Genomic DNA, 6,261 nt, shown 5'->3' on the forward strand with positions numbered 1-6,261 from the left:
GCTCTCTCCACTGGCTTCCAGTTGAAGCTCGCATCCGCTACAAGACCATGGTGCTTGCCTACGGAGCTGTGAGGGGAACGGCACCTCAGTACCTCCAGGCTCTGATCAGGCCCTACACCCAAACAAGGGCACTGCGTTCATCCACCTCTGGCCTGCTCGCCTCCCTACCACTGAGGAAGTACAGTTCCCGCGCAGCCCAGTCAAAACTGTTCGCTGTTCTGGCCCCCCCAATGGTGGAACAAACTCCCTCACGACGCCAGGACAGCGGAGTCAATCACCACCTTCCGGAGACACCTGAAACCCCACCTCTTTCAGGAATACCTAGGATAGGATAAAGTAATCCTTCTCACCCTTAAAAGATTTAGATGCACTATTGTAAAGTGGCTGTTCCACTGGATGTCTTAAGGTGAACGCACCAATTTGTAAGTCGCTCTGGATAAGAGCGTCTGCTAAATGACTTAAATGTAAATGTAAATAATCATGTCGTCAAATTCCAAGTTTAGACAGATGGAAATGTCGTCATTAGCTAGCATAATTTGTCAAAAATAGCAAGCAATGCTAAGGTACATTGCAAGCAATGCTAACGGTCTACCCTCAATCTTAGCTAGCTAGATAATGTTACACTGCATCTAAAGTCAATCTGGTGACATCAAAACGACAAAAGGTTTTTCCTACTAACCATTTGCCTCCTTTCAAAATGGCATTTATTTCCAAGCCACTATAATATATTTGGTCAAATATTCATAGCACGCAATGACTACATCAAGCTTGTGACAAATTTGTCAGATGCATTTGCTGTTTGTTTTGGTTGTGTTTCCAATTATTTTGTTCCCATTAGAAATGAATGGTAAATAATCTATCTGTATCATTTCAAATACAAAGTGAAGGACTACAGAGCCAAAACACTGGTCACTGTCGTAATTATTTTGGAGCTCACTATGTCAGCCAGGTTAAGAAATATTACCATTTGTTATGCTTTTGTCAGAGAAACGTCTCAGGAAAAACATATTTGTCAAGACAACAAAACAATAGAGGGAAAGAAACCTTGAAGAAGAAAAAAAATCAGTGACAAGAACACAATACACATTAATTTTACAGATTGACAACAAATGTTACTAGGTGAAAACTATGTACTCAATAAACATCTCCCAGCTACGAAACAGACTGGCGGTATAAGGGAGTGTTGTGTGCCTTCACAAACCCTTTATAAGGACCTTTATAATGCTTCACGAACCATTCATAAGCAAATGTCATGCTAAACAGTAAAAAAGCTTTTTAACGTTGGCAATGCACCAGATTAAAAGCTATCTGCATGGCTTGTAAACACAGGTGGGACCACCTTGCAAGAATTAAACATTGATAACCATCCACCGTGTCATTGATTCAAACAACTGTTTATTAAACCCAATTAAATAATTTGTTCCACTTTTGACCATTTAAGCCTAGATATCTAAAACAATAAGCAGTTTGATTTGATCAGAACATTCATCTATACGTACAGTATGGCCCAGTTTGATTTGATCAGAACATTCATCTATACGTACAGTATGGCCCAGTTTGATTTGATCAGGACATTCATCTATACGTACAGTATGGCCCAGTTTGATTTGATCAGGACATTCATCTATACGTACAGTATGGCCCAGTTTGATTTGATCAGAACATTCATCTATACGTACACTATGGACCAGTTTGATTGAATTCCAGCCCACAACGAATAAAGTGTGATTTCATGAGAAGAAAAAACACCTACTAGACCTTAGAGCACCTAAAGCAGTAATGACTGTAGGGTAAGGTTACCACTGATTGTTTTCACAAGCCAGATGGCACACAGGTAGATCCCTGCACCAGCTATGAGGTGCTATATACACCTCCCTCTTCATCATCTACCCTCTCCTTTTTCTTGATATCCTGACAGTAAAAGGTCGTTTCCAGACAGAGCAACTCTTGCTACCAGGATTATCAATTTTCCAGACATATTCACTTTACTGCATAAGCGGTTGGCTAAAACGAATTAGGCCAGCCATCCAGAATGCACTGCAATGGTACTGCACCACAACAAGAGGAAAGGTGAGGTCAGCATCTAGCAATATAGTCAAAAGTGATATCTGTCAGACATACACCGTTGGGACACTGCCCACAGCTGTGGAGCAAATATTATGAAGAACGACGTGGCATTGGATGAGCAAAGACAAGATGCACTGAAAGTAAACTACAGGTTGACATCCAATTAGACAAGAAAAGCAAAGCATGAACTGTCCTCTCGTTATTCCTCTAGGGGGAGGATGTCAAGGTCTTCACCGTCTGAGGTAGATGGCTCGTTTAGGTTGTGTCATGGGCATGTTTACCGTACACCCACCACATTGAAGATATGGCTGTAATCACGGGTCACCACCTTGAGAGCACTTCACAGAGGATGAGATGGAAAGTCAGAGACAAACAAGTGTTAGGTAGTAAGCCTACTAAACCTTGGTGAGGAACTGACCAGAAGGATTCAAAACCTTGACAAATAAATGAATGTTGCAGACTCTGATCCTATTTGGAATGTTTTATGTCACACACACACGTCACTCATCTTAGTCCATTGCCTTTCATATCTAAAATGGCATTGAGGACAAAATAGCAGATGTATATTGAAATGTGACAGAAGAGAAGTTGAAAAGTTCTGATAAATTCAAATTTATCGTACAAATGATTTATCAATACACCCAGTCACTACAAAAGATACAGGCCACTCAGGGATTCCATCATGAGGTCAATCGTGACTTTAAAACAGTTAGAGTTTAATGGCTGTGATGGGAGAAAACTGATGGGTGGATGGAACATTGTAATTACTTCAGAATACTAACCTAAATGACATAATAAAAAGAATGAAGCCTGTAGCAAATCAGAATATTGCAAAACACTCATCCTGTTTGCAACAAGGCACTAAAGTAATACTGCAAAAAATGTGGCAAAGCAATTCACTCTTTGTCCTGAATACAAAGTGTTGTATTGGATTTGCCCCAAACATATTACTTAGTATCAATCTCCATATTTTCAAGCATAGTGGTGGTGGAATCATGTTATGTGTATGCTTGTATTTGTTAAGAACTGGGGAGTTTTTCAGGATAAAAAGTCAAACGGAATGGAACTAAGCAAAGGCAAAATCCTAAAAGAAAACCTAGTTCTGTCTGCCTTCCACCAGACACTGGGAGATGAATTCACCTTTCAGCAAGACAACCTAAAACACAATGCAAAATCTACACTAGAGTCGCTTACCAATAACATAGTGAATGTTCCTGAGTAGCCGAGTTACAGTTTTGACTTAAATCTGCTTGAGAATCTATGGCAAGACTTGAAAATGGTTGTCAAGCAATGATCAACAATCAACTTGACAGAGCTTGAAGAATTTGTAAAACAATAATGGGCAAATGTTACACAAGTCAGATGTGCCAAAGGTGATTCTAACATGTATTGATTCCGGGGGTTGAATACTTATCTAATCAAGATAGTGTTGTATTTTTCATGATTTATTTGTATTTTTACAAACGTTAGATTTTTTCTTCCGACTTTGATATCAGAGTACATTGTGTAGAATCGTTGACAAAAATAAATGACAATTAAATCCATTTGAATCCAACTTTGTAAAACAACTAAATGCGGAATAAGTCAAGGGGTGTGAATACTTTATGAAAAAAAAACTGTATATAGATAGCAAAACATTAAATGAGTAAATAAGTGTGAACGCGTATGGCCTACGTCAGTGGACTACTGGGGTGTCGCAGATATGGCAGTCTTGTGTGCAAAGGAATGAGATTAAAACATACAACTAACCTAGCCTATATTTAATTTATCGTGCGACGCAGATGGTCCCCTCAGGTCTGTTAGTGCGTCCGTTTTCCCATAACTTGCATAACATAGCATGGTGGCACTCAAAATTGACAACATTATGTGGAAAAACATCAATTTTCATTCTATTCCAGATATTGCCGTTTCATCCGTGACTCTATACACAGTTTCCCCTTGATCATCCTATTGTATACAACCACCGTTTCAAGCACCCATTGTAAAACGGACTGAACTGTTTAAGGGTACCCTACATAAACTTCATTCATCACCAACTTCATACTGGACTAAGTAACGCATTATTTTAACATCTTCTGAAAGCTGGGTTGTGAATAGAGAAACGGACAGACGCACGTTGCCGGTGCATAGTGCCAACAAATTCCCTTTATAATAAACCATACAACAAACTATTTGAAATGTGCACATTGGTTCACTAATTTGGATAGAGCAGCAAGGACGCGCTCATTAAGTGACGCTCTTTAAATCACCGCAACTGACACCAGAAACTATTGATATCTTGACAAGGCAATTAATTGCAAACTGCGTAACCAATGAATACCAACCGTGACACGCCGTCGCCAAGTTTACTTAAAAATGAAGTCTTAAATATAACAACGTATAACTCATTAGCCTACACATTACATCCAACACAGGCACATATTGTATATACGAGAAACTGCAGGTAGGCTAATTGAAGTGCATATGCGAACCAAAATATAGATGAAGATGCAGGCAAAATCGTATAGCCTACGAATTAGCATGATATTCTTACCGTGTTTTAGAAGACACTGGTGAAACGATTATACCCTTCAAATAGTCCTCCCATTGAAAGTGTGAGTAATACAATTGTTCACACTTGTTTTCTTAACACAATTGATATCGTCCTTGTGCACAGATCAGTCTCCTCAGAGGGTCGAGGGAAAAGGGCGATTCCAAATAATAATTTCGAATAACTCCGCTTATATTTTCTCAGAAGTCCGATAGTAGGCTAGAAGAGCTGGACATGTCTGTATGATCCGTGTACTGTCGATATTGCTGGAGAAAGAACGGTCTCCTTGTGTATCCAGATGACAGTCCCTCAAAAGAAGTGGCGCACAACACGACCTCTTGTGCAGTAACTACTACATCACGTCCGAAAGTAAAAGCTCAAAGGCAAAACACATTAGCGCAAAAAAAAAGAGTAGGCTATGCCAAATAAATGTGTCTTGTTTGAAAATCTCCACGGCAAAGAACTCGATATATTTTTTGCTTCCAAGGCTTTGCTCTCTGCGCATATGACAAACCAATTTCGGAGCACTGCCTGGGAGAAATGCGGTCTTTGACTCAAGGTAGAATGCGAGAACGGCGAGACGCAAAACTCGGATCTGGATTGTCGCTCACACAATATACTCGGGCTCCACCTAGCAGTAAACATGGGATAAAAATGCAACCAACTACCTACGCCTCTACCTGTGTCATGCGTGTTTGACTGTCAAGTGAAAGTCATATTACATTTGTAATATGTAATATAGGTCTGTGCTTGTAGGCCTGAATCGAAATATTTACGAGTAACATACCTCTCAATAATTGCTTGGTAAGGCTGTGGACATGTGAAAATGAATTAACTGTCAGCTGCTAGCTGCTAGCAACACTGTATATAAGTGTACCACTTTCATTCAAGTACCAAATCATTGACAGCTGTGCCATATAGATTGAAAAATAGTTGGGAAGAGATTTTCGATATACTGATTCCATGGTTTGTGAACTGATACGCAAAACGACTCCGGATTCAAACCGTATAATTTTTCCATTTAAATTATTATACAAAATTATTGCAACCAATATAATGTTATATATATGTATGGGGGATACAACCTTCCCAGCTCTGCAGGTATTCCTGCAAAGAGACAGTCATTAGATCATTTCTTTTGGTACTGTCCATATGTAGCTTGTTTTTGGTCACAGGTCCAAGAATGACTAATGCTGCAGATAGCACTACTGGGTGGTTTGAAAAGTCATAGTCAATCGATCAATAATATTATAATACTTTTAGCAACAGAAAAAAATCTTTCATTTACCATCTGTAGAAACTATGAGAATGGAAAGTTTCAGAACTTTTGTGACACATCACAGCACAGTTGATAATCATATGGCAAACAGAAGAGATAGATGGGAGGGGTTGAATGGAGCTAAAAGGTGGGACTAATAGCAGCAAGATAACTCATGTAAAATATACTGTGTCTGTAAAATGTATATACTGTAGGTTCAGAACTTTTGTGAAACAGTACAGTTAAAAAATATATGGCAAATAGAAACTGGATGGACATCAGAAATAGATGAGAGAGGTTGAGGGTAGAGGAAGGACATCAGAAATAGATGAGAGAGGTTGAGGGTAGAGGAAGGACATCAGAAATAGATGAGAGAGTTTGCGGGTAGAGGAAGGACATCAGAAAT

At 39.3% G+C, this 6,261-nt stretch overlaps 1 protein-coding gene across 6 annotated transcripts in view; it reads right to left on the bottom strand.

Annotated features, from left to right (window-relative positions):
- LOC115138076 (adhesion G protein-coupled receptor L3-like) overlaps positions 1-5,133 on the bottom strand; it is a 421,820-nt gene extending 416,687 nt beyond the window's left edge. For all 6 annotated transcript variants that reach the window (XM_065025470.1, XM_029674495.2, XM_065025469.1 and 3 more), the window contains exon 1: positions 4,601-5,133. The gene's annotated coding sequence lies outside the window, so the exon portion shown is untranslated. The remainder of the gene's footprint in view (positions 1-4,600) is intronic.
- Between the last annotated feature and the right edge of the window lie 1,128 nt (positions 5,134-6,261).

Source organism: Oncorhynchus nerka, linkage group LG12 (assembly GCF_034236695.1).
Source record: "Oncorhynchus nerka isolate Pitt River linkage group LG12, Oner_Uvic_2.0, whole genome shotgun sequence".
Classification (NCBI taxonomy): Eukaryota; Metazoa; Chordata; class Actinopteri; order Salmoniformes; family Salmonidae; genus Oncorhynchus; species Oncorhynchus nerka.